Here is a 21,770-nt window from a genome sequence, read left to right as displayed (position 1 = left end):
CTCGAAAACAAGTCACTCACGGATAATGGGTGGTTGCAGTAGGACGTAGCTGCAAAACACCAGGTGTGTCAGCTTTCTAATGAACAATTTCGCCCTGAATTGGAGATGGTTTACGAACAGTTCCAGCCCATTCTTTTACCTTTATTGTAAGTTGTGTTTTAGTTAATCTAGTATTGACCATTGTGCAGGTGTTCCGGTAGAACTTGTAGCGTCTTCTACGTATTCCATCAGTACACTTGCCTAATGCTGTGCATAGGTCTGTAGTTTTCTTTTAAGGCCATACACCAATTATGTTAAGTGGACAGCAAATTAGATTTTTTTGGTGTTTTCTTTCCAGTTTCATCGATTTTTGAGTGGTTTCGTAAAGACGTATATAATGTATTAAGAAAAACATGTGTCGCATTATGAATATTTATGTTGTAGTGATTTCTTGTTATTTGGTACACTTTCTTGAGTTAGATGGCTCTTTCTAGATTGGCTTTATTGCCTAGTCCTCATTATATTAGGATTTCTTCGAGATATTTAAGAGAAGACACATATGAAAATGGTCAGATATTTTCTTTTAAGTGGCGGTCTTCTGATACTCTTACGACACTTTCCGTCAAATGGATCTTCTAATATGATATTTGGAGGCCAATCTTTGATACTATCCAGTGTATCTGCTCTACGGCGTACTAGTCATAGTGAAAAAAAACTAGACCGTTAGCAAAAGCTAAATTCTTAGAATCTTTGACTCAAGGTCTCGATGTTTATACCTTAGATTTATTTCCCCCATTCTCTAGTGACATTCTCTAGAAGTGGAGAGAGACCATCTCCTTGTTGAGCTCCTGTACGTAATTCAAAAGACTCACATATTTGTAGAACGAAAAACAGTCCAAAGTTACAAAGTTTTACACAACATGTTATGATGATCTGAAAATGGTACACTAGTCATCGAATGAATTTCCAACTTTGGGCTGGTTTTTCGTTCTACTGATTAACAGAAGTTGCTGATCGAAGCTACTCCAGCATCCTGGAAGCTGTTGTATTTCACCAGGAAACTTCATTTGATTTGCTGAGTCTGTGATTACAATGTACTCATAAAAATAACAACAACAATCACGGTAATAATAATAATAAGAATGCTATATTCAGACGTATCCGCTCGTTAACGATCACCATAAAACCAAAATGGCCATGAGCAAAGGCGACTGAAGACTTCCGATACAAGCAATGACCCCCATTCGGACAGCGACCTAGTTAAAGAGGGCGGAGGATCGGACAGACGTTCAGAGCACCCTCATGCGCCTGTGATGGGAAACTGCCCCTAAAAATCGAAAGATTCAGCGATCATTGTCAGTGGCCTGAGTATGCAGAAGACAGTGGACAGCCGGCCAGGGTGGCCGAGCGGTTCTAGGCGCTACAGTCTGGAACCACTCGACTGCTATGGTCACAGGTCCGAATCGTGCCTCGGGCATGGGCGTGTGTCATGTCCTTAGGTTAGTTAGGTTTAATTAGTTCTAAGTTCTAGGGGACTGATGATCTCAGATGTTAAGTCCCATAGTGCTCAGAGCCATTTGAAACAAGGCAGTGGACACGTCTTTAATGAAGACATAATGCAGTCCACAGGAGATGTGGCCTGTAATTAAAAAAGTGTCTTGATCATCTCTCCATTGGCAAAAGATTCCGAATTCGCCCACATTTCGCGTCTCTGTGAGTGGACTGCCAAGGGTGAGGCTGTCGAGAGAAAAGTTGGATAAGCATCGAAACAAGCTGGAGTGTTGAATGTCAGAAGTCTTCAGATGGTAGAAAAACTAGAAAACCTAAAAAGGGAAATGCAAAGGCTCAGCCAGTGAAGTGAAATGAAAGGAAAATATGGGTTTCTGGGCACATAAAGTACTGTAATATCAACAGCATCAGAAAATAACGTTACAGGCGTAGGATTCGTGATGTAGAGGAAGGCAGAGCAGAGGGCGAGTTTCTGTGGATAGTTCCTATGTTGGGAATCTCGCACTGCTTTATAATCTAAGTTCAAGAGGTTTAAGGCATCGTGGTCTTCTGACCTTCATTGCTTGCATACTCCGCTATCACAGTCATATTCTGCACATCAAGAGGCTTCATTCGAACCCAAACTCGATAAGATAAAGTCAATCTCGTAAGAATTCATGTAAACGATATGTAAATAACTAGTAAATCGCAAGTGTACACCGAGATTGAAATATTCGAGGCTGGAGTACACACACACATTCAAGACACGACGGTCGCAGGGGCTTTTAGTTCGGGAGAGGCAAACCGCAAGCCGGGGGGCCAGTCCCTTCAGAGGACGAACTAATCTATCTACGTCGGCCTTCGACCGCCCGTAGAGCAGACAGCGTTTGCCCGAGTGAAAGGGAGAACGACCCCGTGTTCGGCTTAAAAGCAAATTCCGCTACATTGTGTGGGAGCGCCCAGCCTACGCATTCTTTACAAATATAGCACGTAGTTTCAGAGATTTTCACAGGAAGACAGCAAAAGCCAAACGCCGATGCTACAGATTTCCGGATTGGTCACCTTAAACGAAACGTCATTCTTCCATTTTAGAAGAGCAATGCTGACTGTCAGACGATATTTCTGACGCCTTGAGCTGAAGGAGTAATGGAAGAGACCGAAAGATATACCCCTCCACGTCTGGTGTGGAGAGGGGCATTTCCGTTGTCGCTCTTGGAGCGAGAACACGTAACGAGAGCGTACGCGCTTGTACGTGTACTCAAAGAGCGAGGAACAAGTCTCTCCTCAGTACTTCACTGAAAGAGCACCTCTGTCGAGAGCGAATCGGAGTGCAACCCTAGATTGACTCCTTGCGATTAAGCGTTTTTCACTGTGATGGCGCCACACTTATTGTTCGATGTGAATGGACAGAGTTATAGTTACACGCCTGCGAGCTAATTTTTGAGTGGCATCGTGGTGCACTGGTTATCTGACGTGTACCACGCCAATAGTTAAACTAGGGATGAATAGGAGTCCTTGACTTCATCAAGGCGTAGGGAGAGTTTGATTGGTGAAGGTCAATCCAGATAGAACGAGAGTTATCTTATTTGTCAGCAGCGAGCGGCGCAGACAGCAGTCATCGCAGCTTACGGTATTGTGCGCTACAGCTCTCGCGAGCTCCATATTTCCCTCCACAACAGTACACTTCACTGCATTTCACATGCGACAGCCTCGACCGTACCTAGCAACGTTCTAACGGATAATTATTCAAGTTGAATAGGCGTGGCTCTCAGCCATTCTGCCAAGTCAATAACAATCTTATACTTTGTATAGAAATTTCATCAGCGAGTCCTATCCTTAAGAGCTAACTTCACATTCCAAAAAGAACCTGAAAATAATTTGTTCAGTTCATAACTAAAAGTGCCATTGTATTTTCTCAGAATTTTTGCAAAATAAATAATAATTTTCATTAGTATCATGTGTTTCTTACTCTACCTAGCACTACTCCAGCACTAGTTACGAAAGAAATTTTGTGAATTTTTGTGTCATTTCCTTACAGCGGACGACTCCAGAAGATATTTATTGCTGAAAGTTTTTCAGGCGTTTCTCTTTAGAACGTTAGGAGCGTCTGTCTGACTTCTGTAATAGTGTGGGGGTTGAAATTGCATCTAGCAGGAGCGACAGGGTAAAGGGTACATCTCAGATTAATCCGTTGCACAGAATGACAGAATAGCACCCATACGCTCACAGAGGTAATGACCTCGGTTTCTACTGCCGTAAAACATTAACACTTGGCACGAGTACAAAATACAGGAGAACCAAAGGGAAAAAATATGAATGGAGGCCAAAGTGCTCAGATTAGAAAGGTTGTCAGACATGGATGTAATTTTTCAACACTTGTAATCAATCTGTATGTAGAAAAAGCAATGATGGAATTAAAAGAAAGTTTCAAAAGTGGGGTTAAGACCTATGTTGAAGGGTACGAATAATAAGATTCGTTTATGACGTCCCTATTCTCATAGAAAGTGAAAGAGCTGTAAAACCTGTTGAACAAAATGCAAAGGCTAATGACCACACAATTTCGACTGAGAGTCTACTGAAGAAAGACGAAAGTAATGAAGAGCAGCGGAAATTTGATTAGTGATAAACTTAACATCAAAACTGGGGACGGAGAAGTAGATGAATTGAAGGAATTCTATTAACTTGAAAGTAAAAGATAGATGACCGACAAGGAATACATTAGAAATCAGACTAGTGCCAAACAACGAGTAAGCAGACAATTAAATGACATATGGTTCAAATGGCTCTGAGCACTATACGACTTAATTTCTGAGATCATCAGTCGCGTAGAACTTAGAACTACTTAAACCTAACTAACCTAAGGACATCACACACATCCATGCCCGAGGCAGGATTCGAACCTGCGACCGTAGCAGTCGCTCGGTTCCAGACTGTAGCGCCTATAACCGCAAGGCCACTCCGGCCGGCTAAATGACATAGATTTTGTTCAGCACACAACCCGTTTCAGGCTTGTGCATTCATGTACGTCTCCACACCTAGTGCTGGAGATCACTGTTTGGATCAGAACAAATAAGCTGACGATGATTATTAGACACAAATAAAACATCTGGAAGTGGCTACGTGACAAGATCTAAACGGAGATAATGTAGTTAAGGGGCGCAAGTCAGGGGTTTAGGCATTGTAACTACACAATTTTGCACCTTACAATAAATGGGGTGTGCGACCTCCATGATATATTTTTAACAGTCTTTTCAGCTTGTATTCCCAAAAGGATGGTCAACTGGACGGAAAATCAAATTTGTTTTTGGTTATTTAAGAGGCAATGTGGCGCAGTGAGGAGTTTGAAGATTCGTACAAAAAGACAGTTACAAAAAAAGTTAGTGAATTTCAGAGAGCGTTTAAAAATCCATTTTGGCCAAATTGTGCCCAACTTAAATTAAGTTTAGAAATTCTGGGTCCTGTAGGATATACTAGTAGATACGGTGGACTGTGAACTTATTCTGAAAGGTGTACGTATTTGGTTAAACATTTAGATGGCTCAAATGGCTCTGAGTACTATGAGACTTAACTTCTGAGGTCATCAGTCCCCTAGAACTTAGAACTACTTAAACTTAACTAACCTAATGACAACACAAACATCCATGCCCGAGGCACGATTCGAACCTGCGACCGTAGCGATCGCGCGGTTCCTGACTTTAGCGCCTAGAACCGCTCGGCCACTCCGGCCGTCTAAACATTTAGATGATCCCTTAAGTTCCAAGCATATTTTACATATTTTACTGACTCGATTTCTACATTTGGTCAGAGAAAAAGTCATTATTAGAAACCTCACTGATGCACAAGGTTTGATAGGCTCTTTAGACTGTTTAGACGGTTTAGAAAGAACCAGACTAGTTGGAGAAAACTATGGAGTGAGAGCTACTAGGAATAGATATTTCGTGAACCTAGGTGGAAAGAATCTCTGCTCTAAGAGAGACTTAAATGGATTTTATAACCACCAGGAAGATGCTACTAACAGTAGAGATGTTAAATAAAATAGTAAAAATTCGTATCGGAGAAATTGGAGACCGCTGGTAAGAATGGACACCTTTACCAATAAGGGAGAGATAAGGAGATAATGGAGTACGAAAGAAAGCGGGAAAAATTGACGTAGTCAGAGGAGTGTCCGTGTCGTCGATCAGAACTCAATTAGGGGCAATAATACGGGAAACAGCGGTGTACAAACAAGTATTTTGAGCTATACTTTCTTCGGGTATCTTAATACTATGAAGAGAGTGAATTTACTGGTGACTACCTTCGGAAAAAGAGAATTAACTAGAGGACAAGTATTGAGTAATATGAATATGAATGAACAAGAAATGATTCATTATTTGCGATTATAAGAAATTTGTCTGTTCCTGCTTTGCTTAGAACTGATGGTCAAAGTACTGCGTGAAGCTGAATGTTAGTAATCGTATGCTTAAAGTAAAAGGCAGCGCGGCATTAGCCAAGCGGTCTGGGGCGCTGCAGTCATGGACTGTGAGGCTGCCCCCGGCGGAGGTTCGAGTCCAACCATGAACTTGACTACTAGGTACTGGCAGATTACATCAGCTTCTAAATTGAGCAAGGATATGGCTTTCCTCTTCGACAGTAAATGTTACCCTTTAAGGTTGTACTATTTGGGCTAAATTTATCAAAAATGGCTCTGAGCACTATGGGACTCAACTGCTGTGGTCATTAGTCCCCTAGAACTTAGAACTACTTAAACCTAACTAACCTAAGGACATCACACACATCCATGCCCGAGGCAGGATTCGAACCTGCGACCGTAGCAGTCGCACGGTTCCGGACTGCGCGCCTAGAACCGCGAGACCACCGCGACCGGGGCTAAATTTATCGGTAAGCATTATTACTCGTGTGCTGGGCCAAGCCCATGGAGAGGAGTTAATGAGTAAAGTAGTTTTGTTTGCCATTCTTATTGCTACTAAATAGTGGGAGGAACCCAACAGGACCTCCTTACATGACTAAAGCAATACGGAGTGACAATCAAGTCGTGCAAAGAAAAAAGGAAAAGAAAAGGATGGAAACGATAAAGAACTCTACTTGACCTCATTCAAAAGGACAAATTCGTCCGTTTTTTGGCGTGGTTGGATTTTATCGATGTTTTGTTGATAACTAAATATTAAACAGTGAGTCATTGCTAAGCTGAATTGTGGTGAGAGATAACTTGAAAAGGGATGTACCATGCGAAAGGGATTTCATAAGGATGAAAGAATGCTTCGTTAATGTAAAATTGCTGGAACGTCCAAGTTTGAATAAGGATTTGAGCCTTGGGGCAGATGGTATGAGTTTGCCTGTGATGTGTTCTAGGAACACACTGAAGTAGAGGCAGCGAGAGAAGCAAATGAGGCATTTTCTAGTAGGATATTAAATGTCATTGAGAGAATTATTCGACTATGAAAAAAAAGGCCTATGCCTTGTGTAATCATTTCACAAATATAGATACCATATTTGTTATTGGACAGACACATGAAACTCTTCATGGATTACAAATCTTTGGTGGTGTTCAAAACATGGAGATCGTTTCATCCAGGATACAATAGTATTCATTTCGGATTAAATACAAAAAGGGAGTTGAGAATATGGTACCTGATGCTTCTTCATGGCTACTTTCTGGGCTAGAAAATGAAGAGGTACATTTAGAAGAATAACGTAATATAAGAGACTATTTCCTTGGGACTGCTGAGTATACATACATACATATACGTACATCCATTTTTATAATTTGTGTGGGTATAAATACATGGATAATATATTTTCAAAGAACATACCAGTTTTGTTGGAGAAGTGATGGAACAGAATAAAATCCCAGCTATATTTGTAGATAAGTAGACTTCTCGTGATTATGGCTGTTGAGATGCCCCGAAAAGCGTGCAGCAACAGCGAGAAGATGGGATGCCTCAGTTGAAACGTTGACAATGCTTCCCCGTTCCGTTTCACGTCGTTTAGCCTGTCAAAATAAAATGGAGTGACTTGCTGTGACAAATCAGTCTCTGAAAGCTGATTACATTCACTAGAAACGAAAAGTGGAAGTTAAACGCAGCTTTCCTCTTTTCCAGTTCTTGTGTTTTCCTTTGAAAGAAATGCCCAGCTCATTAGAAATGAATGAAAATATTAAACTGAGTTCTCCTGGCGTAAATTACGAGTGGTATGCGTGTCTGCTGACACATTTTGGCTCAAATGAGCGGTCTCTGTTGGAATATAAGAATGTTTGTGCACACACACATATAACATTGTGACAGGAGAAGGAAATGCTCAAGTACAGGCAGATTATTATTATTGCACGGCCTTACAGAAATTTGATAATCAGATCCCAGCGCTTAGTGTCACTTCGTGCAAGAGTTTCACACCACCTTTACAAATAATGACTGGGCAGCTATCCACAATTTGTCTCCCTACCTGTTCCTCTGCACTTTCACAATAACCCTTCCCCTTCAAGGTGTGACCACGTCTCTCTTCTGCTATTCAGATGTGGCGTTCGCGACGAGGCAGACCAAACCCTGCAACCCTCCTCTTCGGGATCTGAATGAAATGGGTTTTCTAGGCGGATTTTAATGCCCAGGTTCTCTCCATTTCTCGGTGACGTAGAAAACTTGTGTGACATGAAGATCAACAAAAAGTGGCCGCTATGATTTCAGGCGTACAGTTCGCGGATTCTGGAAAGCGCTATTTGGAACTGAGTTCTCATGGATCTGTCTTCTTAGCAATTTCCACCTTGGCAGGTTTGGTCATGAAACAAGTAGAGCAACGCTGGATATAACAGGCATCCACTGAGTGGAAGTTGATTTGACAGTGCCATTAACGGTCGTAATGGCCTCATTCTGTCTTATTTATAAGTACTCTCTTTTCCTATGCAGGTCACAATTTTCACCATCTGTGTAATCGCAGAATTGCGTGGCGTACTATCCTCATTTGTCCACCAGATGTTTCTGGCGTTAGCGTTCAGTAGATCTCCTACTGAGCCAAGTTTCTTTGACAGATTCGTGCAGGACTGCATAAGTAACAGTGCCAGGTAGAGGGAGAGCAGCAGTCGTGATAACCTCTGATCTCATCTAACAGCTCGTGTAATTTCCTGTGTACCTCTATATCATAGAGATGGGTCATTGTGGCCACTGTTTTACCTGGGGTTTGTCTGGAGTCTGCATCTGCAAATATAGTCATTCTGTACGTTGTAAACTTGGAGGGAAACGCCGACCCAGACAGTGTGCAACCAGCCCCAAGCGATCAATTTTGCTCCTAGAAGTCCATTACGAAGAGCAGTATAAACTGCACAGGACCTTGGTGTGCGAAGGCATTGGGCAAGAAAACACTTGCAATGGATCCTGGATCTACGGCGTCGGTTCCTTCTCACTGGCGTGTACAGGATTCTTATGACGACTTAAGGTCGTCCCAAGAAGAGTGGGACCACGTGTTTCATAAGCTCTATTACCAGAAATGCGGCGGAGTGTTTGTTGGCTGCTGACGAGCTTCCTAATGCATTTCAGACAATGAGCAACAGGGTTCAGATCCGCCGTCATCAGTTTTGACTTAATACTCTCACCTAAGAGAAATTCAGAGCCTGTCCAGCCAGAAGTGCACTGGCGTCATCTTGCATGGAGAGGAAATATGCAAGTGCTCTGATCAGCTGTACATGAGGCGGCGGCATCTCTTCTCTGTACCTCTTGGAGTTAACGGTTTCCTTCCAGACGTCAATGACGGCGTGTCGCTTCGTGTGCCTAGCCAGTATGAGACTTCTACGGGCCAACCGACGGTTATCATGAAACAGGCTTCGTTTCTTGTGTTTCGGCTGGTACCTCTACCTCGCTAGACGAGCGTACGGCGAGAGGTGTTACTCAAATTTAAGTGGAATTCACCTGCGAAAAGCAGATTTCCCCAATCATTTACGACACAAAGAACTGCCAACACTCTTGCCACATCACGGATCTAAGCCACAGCTTTTTCTTAGCTTTCAGTCATGTTTCTTTTCGAAGCAGGGAATACTAATTTCCTGAAGAGATAGCACAACCTAGCATTTTATGGAACTCTTGGAGGTCATTTACAGTGTTGGGTCCTTTTTCTCCTTCAAAAAATTCGTTTTCTCCCATTATGCCGAACACTGGGATACTGATGTACCAATACAACAGGAGAATAAAATTTAATTGCTGTTGAAACATTGCTCCAGTGGGGCAATCAAATTAGAAACTGGGCTACAGCTTATCGTGAAAGCGTTGGGTTGCCGACCAATCACTGTTTTACTTGTTTTGAAATTATTGAGGGGGCTGCTTGAATCGTCAGCCTAATGAGTCGGTCAACCTGCAGTGTGCTGGGTGTATTCCAGGCCAGAGATTATTCTCGTCTGCTAAACCACAGATCCTTATCCCATGCAAAGAGGTCTGCACGGTTAAGAAAAGTACTATCAACATCCGCAAAACCAATACTCGCAACAGCATCCACATCCGCATATGAAACAGGAAGGAAGATTAAAGTATAACTTCCCGTCAACAGCGCCGTTGTTAGAGGAGGAGCACATGCTGGGGTTTCGAAAGAACGGGGAAGGACTTCGGCCACTCCCTTTTCAACGAAAATATACCAGTATTTGCCTGGACCAATTTGAAGAAATTGCAGGGAATTTAAATCCGAGTGACCTGACGGGAATTTGAACCATAGTCCTCTTGAATGCGAGTCCAGTGTGTTAACCACTGCGTCACCTCGCTTGGTGCAATCTGCAGACGCCAAAATTCTGTAAAGCACCACCAGGGGACTGTGGGCCGCGTTTCCACAGGAAAGTGTGAGGTGATCATCCTGAGCAGGTAGCAGCCAGTGACCCAGTCATTGCCCGTGCTGCTGACTTGAATCGCATCCCTACAATTTTTCTCACAATTCACCCTCTACAATACGGGGTCCAGTGGAACATTCACAGAAATTGTTATCATAGCTTCACGAGCACCTGCGCTCATGGAGAAACTCACAATTAGACTTTACAAGCAGAGTCATCTGGCCAAAGCACACTTCAAAGGAACCTTCGCCTACGCCAAAAAGTCGCTTTCCAGGAAAGCTATGCGGGGGCTATCAGTGATAGATAAGGATTTCGGCATTCTGTGAGAAGCATCTTGGTTGCTTTGTGAACTGGAAATATGTTCTGTTTGTAAAGTGATGGGACTGTTTTCTGTCGCCATTTTACGTGCGATGGTTAGTCAAGTGACAAATTTGAGTGCAAGATTACCCAAGGCCGGTCTAGTTTACAGCGGACGCAAGCTGGTAAACCTCTGGCCTACAAAGTTGTAAGAGCGTTCCTCATTGGATAATCTAAAAACGTAGCAGAGTAGGAGTAGCCAGAACCCCAATAGTGCAGACTTTTAGCAAGCGTATTGCATGAAGCCACAAAATTAGCTGGCGAGTGGAGGAATGATTCAAATTTATGTAAGAACTTTGTGCATGGGTGTATAATGACTTGTTGATGTTGCATAATTTCTGGAAGAGGGGAGATAATCGTCTTGATAGCAAAAATGTGACTGACCAGCATTTTGCAGATCCTTTTTCGTTGGTGCGTTGGAATTCCATGGACTTGTAGAGAAGAAAAAAGATTCTGTGTCAGAGGAAAACACACTTCGCTTCAGGAAACAGAGAACTGACTTCATTTCGGGATATGGAAGAGAAGACTTGGCCTGGAGACTTCATCTGGAGCAGAGCTGATGTGTTCCCATCCGCAGTAGATCATGGTACCAGCTATGCTCCATGTTTCTGAATGCTGAACGTGGTGAAATATCGCATCTTAGGCTGTCGCGGAGCGTTACTTACTGTGTGTTTTCAGGCAGGCTGTAATGATTAGGCGCATTTCCAATACTTTTCTCGAATGACTGGAGACTGCATGGCCCAGTCTACAATATCAATTGCGTCTGTAGTTCTTCACTCGTCCGGCAAATTAAGGCGATAACTCCTTGTGGAACAAGGACTTATCTTTCCATAACTGATGCGGTCATTACGGTGTTGTTCACCTAATTCATCCAATCTTTGTTGCAACACTCACATGTTATATTACTACTGTCCCATGGTAACTGATAATTTTCTTATTCCCTACATTACTTGTGATCGAAGAGAACCTGTAATAAATCGCTGTTCATATATGTCAGCACCGAATTTTGTGACAAACAGCGGTTAATGTGAACCTGTAAGGGAAGAGGCCGTCCCTTTTGTGTAACTGTACTGAGAAAATTTAGAGAACTGGCATTTGAGGCTGTGTGCAGAAGCATTCAACGGCCGGTAACGTACTTTCCGCGTAAGGATCATGAAGACAAGAGAAATTAGGTCCAGTATAGAGACTTATAAGCTATCAGTGTTCCCGCGCTCTATTTACGAGGGCGATAGGAAAGGAAGTGACTAGCAGTGGTATAAGTTAACCTCCGCCACGCACCGTACAGTACCTTGCATATTATGTATGCAGATGTAGATTTCATAGCTAGTTGAGCACCCTGTTTGTTATCTCTTCTGGGGTACAGCATCGATGTATGATGTTTGCAAGGGCCATCAGCGGCCTTTTAGTTATCTGTTGCACAACACGTTTTTCTTTACGAAGAGCAGTACAAGCTGCCTAAGACTTTGGCGTGCGAAGACATTAGGGGAGAGAATACATTGAATGCAACCTAGATCTACAGGTCGGTTTTTGCTCACCGGTGTGAGCAGTATTTTTATGTCGCCTGATGTTCGTTGTAAGAAGAGTGTGACCAGTCACCATTCCAGGTCTCGCCCATACAGTGCAACGGGCTCATCCGGGATCTGTCAGTCATATTTTGGGCTGGGATGATGTACAGGTATCTCAAGCCACTCGTCGATATTCATAACAATTTTAACACGTTGCGGTATCGGAAAAGGATGTGTCAACGTGTTGTCCAGCCCTACAGCCAACATTTCGGCGATGGATTCTTCTTCCAAGACAATTTAGCACTTGAACATCTCGGCCTCCTCAAAAACTTCTTCCTATAGGAGGCAGGAATCAAACGAATGGAATGGTAGTGATACCTATGAACAGGGATCTGACAAATTCTATGGGGACTAGCTGAAACTTCGAGTGCATCGTTGCCGCAGGAAGCCTGATGTCTAAGACTGCGACTGCCTTGGATAGCAACATCTCGACCAGGTCATAGGCACCATGACGAGAAGAATCCAAGCACGTTACGTAACATAGTGTAGGGAAACAGGATAATAAGAGTTATCGAGCAACGGACCTCGACGTAATGGTTCAAATGGCTCTGAGCACTCTGGGACTTAACATCTATAGTCATCAGTCCCCTAGAACTTAGAACCACTTAAACCTAACTAACCTAAGGACACCACACAACACCCAGTCATCTCGAGGCAGAGAAAATCCCTGATCCCACCGGAAATGGACCTCGACGTAACTGATGTTCAAAAACACTTCATCTATTTTGATAGTTGTTTCGTTCTTATTTCGCAATGTGGTTGTAATTTTAGTTTCATAAGGCTGATTATTACATTCTGTCCGAACTTTTGTAAGCTCATTGACGATCCCAGATATGAGGCAAGGGGTAAACTTTTTAATTGCTTGATAATTATAAGAATAAATTATTACCCTAGCTACCACACATGCTTTTATCTGGTGGTTCCTAAGCTCTATTGACAGAGAAAGAGTGGAACAGTCTTTGTTGGCTGCTGACGAGCTTCCTAATGCATTTTTGACAATTAGCAACAGGGTTCCGAACCGCACACATCACTAGCTACAGTTTTGATTTAATATTCTCACCTAAGAGAAATTCAGAACCTCTCCATCCCGAAGTGCATTCACGTCATCTTTCATGGAGAGGAAATATGGAAGTGCTCTGATCAAATGTACATGAGACTGCGGAATCTCTTCTCTGTAGGTCTACGAGTCAACGGGTTTTTTACAGTCTTCAATTGCGAGGTGTGGCTTCCTGTGCTCAGCCAGTATGATACTGCTACAGGTCAGTGGGCAGTTACCATGAAACGGGTATCTTTTCAGGATTCACTATTTTTCAGTGTATCGGCTAGTACATCTTTCATGTTAGGCGAGCGTACGGCGAGAGGCGTTATCAAATTTAAGTGGAATTCGCCTGTAGAAAGCATATATCGCTATTAATTTACGATACAGAGAACTGCCAATACACTTGGCACATCAAGGATCAAAATCACGGGTTTCTCTTAGCTTTCAGTGATGTTCCTTTTTGAAGCAGGGAATACTAATTTTCTGAAGAGATAGCACAATCTAGCGGTTTCATGAAATTTTGGAGTACATATACAGTGTTGGGTCATTTTTTTCCTTCAGTAAATTCGTTTTCTCCCATTATGCTTAACATTGAGATTCTGATGTACCAATACAACAGGAGAATAAAATTTAATTCCTGTAGAACCATTGCTCCAGTGAGCCAGTCAACTTAGAAACTGAACTAAAGCTGATCGTGACAGCGTTACGTGACCGACGAATCATTGTTTAGCTTGTTTTGAAATTATTGAGGCGCAGCGTGGATCGTCAGCCTAATGATTCGGTCAACCTGTAATGTGTACTGAATGTATTTCAGGCCCGAACTTATTCTCGTCCGCTAAACCACAGATCGTTATCTCATGCAACGAGATCTGCGCAGTTAAGAATAGTACTATCCACATTCGCAAAACCAATACTCTCAACCGCATCGACATCCGCTTATGAAACATGAAGGAATATTAGAGTTTAACTTCTCGTCAACAACGTGGTTGTTACAGGATGAACATATGCTGGAGTTACGAAAGGACGGGGAAGGACTTCGGTCGCTCCCTTTTCGAAAGAAATATCCCGGTATTTGCCTGGACCTGTTTGGAGAAATCGCCGAGAATTTCAGTGTGAATGACCCGACGGGAATTCGAACAATCCTCCTCTCGAATGCGAGTCCAGTGTCCTAACCACTGCGTCACCTCGCTTGGTGCAATGTGCAGACGCCAAAATTCTGTAAAGCAGTTTAACGCGCCACTGCTCTCAAGAAACGCTTATGCCTGGCCTGAAAAACTCCTCACCCTTATCTGATGCGAATTGCGGCTGGCGGTGTTTCAGTGAAAGTCGTATTAAATTTACACTGTTTCCTTTTGCACACAAGAGTGGCACAAACGTATTAGTTTCTTACTTATGTAGAAACCCATTTGATGAAAAGAAGCCGGCTGGTGTGGCCGAGCGGTTCTAGGCGCTTCAGTCTGGAACCGCGCTATCGCTACGGTCGCAGGTTCGAATCCTGTCTTGGGCATGGATGTGTGTGATGTTCTTAGGTTAGTTAGATTTAAGTAGTTCTAGATGTTAAGTCCCATAGTGCTCAGAACCATTTGAACCATTTTGATGAAAAGAAATTTCCTCTTATTTGTAACATTTCGCGCACGGACCTCGTAATTAGGATAACTATATTTTAGCATAACATGGGCTGCCATATTCTCGATACGGACGATAAATAATAACATACAGTTATAAGTACTGAAGGAGATTTTACGAATTATTCGCGTATTATTTCTGCTGTCAGGGGAAGATAAGTGAAGTCGGGACACAATTTGTCACTTTTTGCGCACTGTTACATGTCAGTCACATAATTGGTTTATCGTAAGTACAGAAATTATGACGATGCTAAATCATCTCAACTTGTAAGTCTTCTTACTCTAACAACTATAGAATCTTGTAGTTTTATACAGTACAGAGAAAAGTTGATGGGTACACCGATTATATACCGAGCATTGCTAGTGGCATAAGTGATCAGCAAGTAGATGTGAGATTATGAAACGAACATTCCAAAGAACGGCTTGCTATGGAAGAGCCCACTTACCACGCTATGGTTTCTTTTTGGAATTGCGTAAATGAGCAGAATAACTACAAAACACATAGGAATTACTGAGATGTAAGGCTGCTGCTTATGAAATGAAAATAGAAACAACATTAGAAGTATATAAAAACTGGAAGAAGAACATGTGGCCCTCTTTAACCCTAGCAAATATTAACACTGCAAGCGTTCTTCTCCAGGGCACTGCACAGTCAGAACTGTATATTCGTATGTATCAAATAGAAAAACTGTAATTGTGAAGTTCAGTTAAATGTCTTAAGGCAATTGATGGTCCATTCGGAAAGTAGACGTCTAGCGACGAACTGTCAAACGGGCACACACACCGTGGAGCGTTGTCAGTTACTGTAAACACTGGGAAGTGCCAGTCGATGGAGCCTTGAGATCCATACCTGATTAGGGGCATCATACTCTTAGCGTCATAAGGAGCCATTCGTAACTTGCTTCGGAAACTGTACGACAAAAAAAAAGTACGGTCGCAGCAACCCATAGTCAATAGGTGCAGCGGTCGTCGCCAGACGGCAAATACAAAGTCAGACTTCTGCTTTGCCTGTGATAAGCAACAGTCTGTTTCTGGTCTAGCACGATTTAAAATCATTATTATCTGAAGTTAATTCCCATAAATAAATAAAGTAATTATCTCTTTTAATCAGTAACATCAGTGATTGCGACGAGTAAGCCGTCTCCTTCGATACTAACTCTTCCTGTTCCCCAGTAGCTGTTTTGTATGTAATTCTTTGTAGTTTAGTTGAGTACACGTTGACCCATGCTTGATGCAGTGCGTCAAGCTAGTGGCTAGATATTTCGATCGACCCCCAAGGGCCTGAGGGCCGCCTTTTCACAGGAAAGTGTGGTGTGAGGTGACCATCCTGAGCAGGTATCAGCGAGCGACCTGGTCATTTCCAGTGCTGCTAACTTGAGTCGAATCCCTACAGTTTCTCACACAATGCACTCTGCACAATACGGGATTCAGTAATACATTCACGGAAGTCGTTATCATAGCTAGACGAACACGTGCACTCATGGAGAATCTCACAATCAGATTTTACAAGCAGACTCATCTGGCCAAAGGACACTTCAAAGGAACCTTCGCTTACACCGAAAAGTCGCCTTCCAGAAACGTTATGCGAGGGTAGTCCGTGATGGAAGGAGATTTTGGCATTCTGTGAGAAGCATCTGGGTTGCATTGTGAACAGGCATTCTTTTCTCTTTGTAAAGTGATGTCGCCTACAAAGTTGTAAGGCCAGTCCTCACTGGATAATCTAAAAAAGACCTTTCCGAGAAGTGCAGACGTTTCGGCAAGCGTATTGGCTGAAGCTACAAACTTAGCTATCGAATAGAAGATTGATTCAAATTAATGTAAGAACTTTGTACACGAGTGTATAATGATATGTAAATGTTGAAGAAATTCGGGAGGAGAAAAGATAATTGTTCAAAATGGTTCAAATGGCTCTGAGCACTACGGGACTTAACATCTGTGGTCATCAGTCCCCTAGAACTTAGAACTACGTAAACCTAAATAACCTAAGGACATCACACACATCCATGCCCGAGGCAGGATTCGAACCTGCGACCGTAGCGGTCACGTGGTTCCAGACTGAAGCTCCTAGAACCGCACGGCCACACCGTCCGGCTGAAGATAATTGTCTTGATAGCAAATGTGACTCTGAGCAGCATTTTGCAGATCCTTTTTCGATGGTGCATTGAAGTTGCATGGTCTTGTAGAGAAGAAGAAGGATTTTCTGCCAGAGGAGAACACACTTCGGCTGGGGAGACAGAGAACTGGCATCATTTCGGTGTATGGGAGAGAAGATTTGGCCTAGAGACTTCGTCTGGAGCAGAGCTGATGTGTTGCCATCTGTAGTAGATCATGGTATCAGCTATGCTCCATGTTTCTGAATGCTGAACATGGTGAAATATCGCACCTTAGGCGGGTGGGGTGCGAGAATTACTGTTTGTTTCCATGCGGGTTGTAAGGATTAGGTGCATTTGCAATACATTTCTCGAAAGACTGAAGACTCTGCATGGCCCAGTCAACGATATCAGTTGCATTTGTAGTTCTTCACGCTTCTGGCGAATTAAGGCGATTACTCCTTGCGGAACAAGGACTTATCTTTCCATAATTCACGTGCTCATTACGGTCTTGTTGTGTTCACCTAATTTATCCAATTTTTGCTGGGACACTCACGTGTTAGATTACTACTGTCCCATGATAACTATTAAATTTCTTACTCACTACATTACTTGTGATCTAAGAGAGCCTGTTCATGTATGTCAGCACCGAACTTTGTGATAAACAGCGGTTAATGTGAACCTTGAAGGGAAGAGGCCGTTCCTTTTGCGCAACACTACTCAGAAAATCGAGAGAACTGGCATTTTAGGCTAAGCGAAAAGGATTCAACGGCCGGCCACATACATTTCACGTAAGGATCATGTAGACGAGAGAAATTGGGTCCAATATAGAGATGTATAAGCTATTATTGTTTCAGCACTCTATTTACGAGGGGAATCGTCCTAAAATATAAATAAAACATAATTACAAACACGCCACACATAGATGGTTGCGTTACAGATTTTCGTTGCATGTGACTTACGTGAATCGTCGGTTTCGAGTGATGCATTTACATCGATTGGACGAACGTTATGAAAACAATCACTCGAAACCGACGATTCACGTAAGTCACATGCAACGAAAATCTGTAACGCAACCATCTATGTGTGGCGTGTTTGTAATTATGTTTTATTTATATTTTAGGACAATTAATCTATAAAAACACACCAAATGTCAGAAAGAAAGCGTGTAAACGGTCTGATGATGAATCGCAACGATTCGAAACCGGTAACAGTTTCCTTTGAATAAAGAAACTCAAAGTAAATTTGTGGCTGGTTGCTGTCCTAACACCATCAGCATTTGGCAGCTCAAATAAATTTGATTTCAGGCCTGCTCATTACCTAACAATCGCTTAAAGTTAGAAGTACAAAGTTCCAATCAGTATTAAATCATTTGAGGCAGAAACAGATGCTAAAGTATTTGCGTGATCACTTGGCATCTGAAAGCTACATCACGTACAACAAGTTCCAAACAACGCTAACGCTAACATCTCTCCGATGTACAAGTTACCTTAATGCCCGTCTAGAGCAAAATGTCCACTTGAAGCAAAATGACCATCCGTTCGCCGTTAAAAGCCCTTGCTGTGCCCTCCAGAATCCACAACGAACACAATTTCCATAAAATAGACGACCAATTAAACATAAGTCACAACTACATGATATACCAGGTGTAGGAGTATGTAACCGGAATTTGGTTGCAATAACTACACGTTTGTTGTTTGAAACTGATGAACAATAATTTATTCAAAATAATTTCCATTGCTGTTTGTGTGTTCATAGATTTCACCCACCCCTCCGGCAGGCAATGAATGAAAAAAAAAAAAAAAAAACAGTGCTTTTGAAGCGAACCAGTCAGCGAGCCATTTTCGTACACTGTCAAACGAATTGAAGCGTTGTTCGGCCATAGCGTGTCCCAGTGATGCAAACAGATAATAATCGGACGGACCCAAGTCTGGAGAACGAGCCGCATGCCCTAGTATTTCCCAACTGAACGCCTTCATCGTTTTCCTGAACCGTTTCACTGTGTGTGATGCGGCGTTATCATGGAGTAATAAGATTGTTTTGCCTTTTTCCATATACCGGTCCTTTTTCACGTAATGCTCGTTTTAAATTGATCATTTTCTGTTGGTAGCGATCAGTGTTAAAGGTTGAATCAGATTTTAGCAGCTGATAATGGATGATACCCTTGTGGTGCCACGAAACACAGAGCATTGTCTTCTTTCCAAAGCGATTTTGTTTTACAGTGGATGTCGTCGGTTTGCCTGAATTCACCTATGATTTGCGACGCTTAGGATTCTCAAGATATATCCATTTTCCATCTCCTGTTACTATCCGATGGAGAAACTACTTCCTTTTGTATCTGGCGAGCAGCATTTCACAAGTGGTCTTTCGATTTGCTTGCTGTCTTTCATTCAGCTCATTCGGAACCCATTTTCTCACTTTCTGCACTTTTCCCATAGCATTTAACCAAAGAGAAACGGTTTTCTGCGTGACATTCAGTAGTTCCGGGAATTCCTGTTGAGTCTGAGTACCATCTTCATCCAATAAGGCCTGCAATTCCTTGTCTTCGAAATTTTTCTGTGGGTTTCCCTCGCTCTTCGTTTCTCGCGTCAGAATCACCACATTTGAAGTTTTTGAGCCATTCGAAACACTATGTTTTCCCAAGAGCATGTTCACCGAAATCTTCGACAAGTGTGCGATGCGATTCTGCAGCAGATTTCTTCAAATGATGACGGAAAACCAATGCCGTCCGCAAATAGTAGTTCACAGGCACAAAATTCGACATGTTTACGGAGTTTGAAATCCATACCGATGTATGGAATTTAGCTGACAGTGAGTTGACAGTCGTTTTCAGGCCTTACAGGAAGCAGATGGCGCTGGAGACGCGGGCTCACGGGCCTTGCACCAACGGCCAGCACAATCTAGAGGGAAATTCCGGTTTCGTACTCCTGCACCTGGTATGTTAGATGAATCGTCGTTCTCTCACGGTCCCCTTAAGTCCATACACAGTATATGGCTCAAATGGCTCTGAGAACTATGGGACTTAACTTCTGAGGTCATCAGTCCCCTAAAACTTAGAACTACTTAAACACAACTAACCTAATGACATCACACACAGCCATGCCAGAGGCAGGATTCGAACCTGCAGTCTCGCGGTTCCAGACTGTAGCGCCTAGAACCGCTCGGCCACTCTGGCCGGTATACACAGTTGTTGTTGTTGTGGTCTTCAGTCCTGAGACTGACAGTATATGACTAATATTTTATGCACAGTTAACTAAAACGTGACTTTTGTGACCACACAGTCAAGATTAACGACGAAGAAATTGTAGTTCAAACATGATAACAATAAAGATGGCCTAATCAATAGAAGCGTCTATTGGCGCTCTACTAAATTGTGGTACCAAATATTACATTCAATGTACTACTTTCAAGTGACGGGTGTCCTTCTTACAGACCTAATTAACACTTCACTGAATAAACAAGAAATCAGCTAGTTATCTACACGTATGACATATGGTTATTCAGGGTGTATCATAATTAATGGCGTAAACGCATACAGTTGAAAGTACACGATACTAGAAGCAATACAGTCTCAGTAAACATAGGTTCGAAAATACATACCTTAAGAGCCACTAGCAATTTTTCATCTTCGATACTGTGAAACAATAGGACGGATACGTACAAACCAAAAATCAAGCGCAACTTGCATAATCAAACACAGGATCTGAATTGACGATCTTTCAGATGACACATAGATCCCGTAATTTATTAAAATAGTGCAATCAAGTGCTACTTGCTTGTAACTAACATCACCCCAACAGTACAAAGTAATATACTATCTCGCCATTAACGGCTATTCCTACGGAGGCTCAGCCCCTGCAGAAGTATTCCGCCTGGTATGTGAGACATATAGGAACTTCTCCCTCTGACTTCAAGAGGAGTGTAATAATTCAATGCCTAAGAAGGCAGGTGTTGATGCACATGAATATAAGGAATGTAGGAACACGCTAGTGAGTGCTGATTTAACTTACAACATAGGCTGAAGAGAAACCTAAGTATATTTATAGCATTAGTAGATACAGAGAATGCTTTTGCTACTGTTAACCGGATTACACAGCAAAATTCGGCAGATGGCAGAGATTTATATACTACGTTATCTACGAGCATAAAGACTTCTATAATGGATCCACTTACGACACTTAACATTCCACCCGTACGTCAAGGCGTATGTACCGCCTTCCGATTCACTGCGCTGGAGCAACGATCAAAATTTTGTACTTTCTTTTAGATTCTCGGCGTATCGCTATTCAGTAAACAGTTACGACCGTTTGTGTAAACACTATATTAATTTTTAATTGGGCTATATTGTAATATCTGTATGTCTGTAATTGTGAACAAAAATACAACTATACAAAATTCATGAAGGGACCGATTATGGTAAGGTACGTCACAACATCCTAACCAACGTTTTGGGCGCAACGAAGAGATATAGATGGTTAATTTACAGCCCCTCCGAATCGCAATTCATGATATCGTCCGATTCACCAAGTTCTTCGACTTACAAGTTTCGCAATTAAATGTTCTTTATAGTACGTGCAAGCCAACCCAACCGCCTTACAGTGATTCAAAACTGCACGGCGACAATGTCGTGAGAGTCCACACACCACAAAAGAGGTCTTACCGTAGTGTTTACAGTAGGTCCAGCATGTCTGTTCTTCGCCGCAGCTGACTCCTCTCTGCCAGTTGCCGACGAGGTAGCGGACACAACCGAGCATGGAAGTGTCATTTGCTGCCAGCTACGCACCCTGGACGTATTATGGGCTGTTTACACTCAGACTGGAGCCGTCCGAGTGC

The 21,770-nt window shown here is 42.5% G+C and overlaps 1 long non-coding RNA gene across 1 annotated transcript in view; it reads right to left on the bottom strand.

The window, feature by feature from the left end:
* The window catches only part of LOC126354304 (uncharacterized), a 36,858-nt gene extending 15,088 nt beyond the window's left edge, over window positions 1-21,770 (bottom strand). The window contains exons 1-2 of the long non-coding RNA XR_007565295.1: window positions 21,598-21,770; window positions 7,278-7,456 (exon numbers count right to left, since the gene is read on the bottom strand). This is a non-coding gene — a long non-coding RNA (uncharacterized LOC126354304). The remainder of the gene's footprint in view (window positions 1-7,277; window positions 7,457-21,597) is intronic.

The sequence above is a fragment of the Schistocerca gregaria genome, chromosome 3 (genome assembly GCF_023897955.1).
Source record: "Schistocerca gregaria isolate iqSchGreg1 chromosome 3, iqSchGreg1.2, whole genome shotgun sequence".
In the NCBI taxonomy this organism is placed as follows: Eukaryota; Metazoa; Arthropoda; class Insecta; order Orthoptera; family Acrididae; genus Schistocerca; species Schistocerca gregaria.
This window is presented reverse-complemented; position numbering and strand designations above follow the sequence as displayed.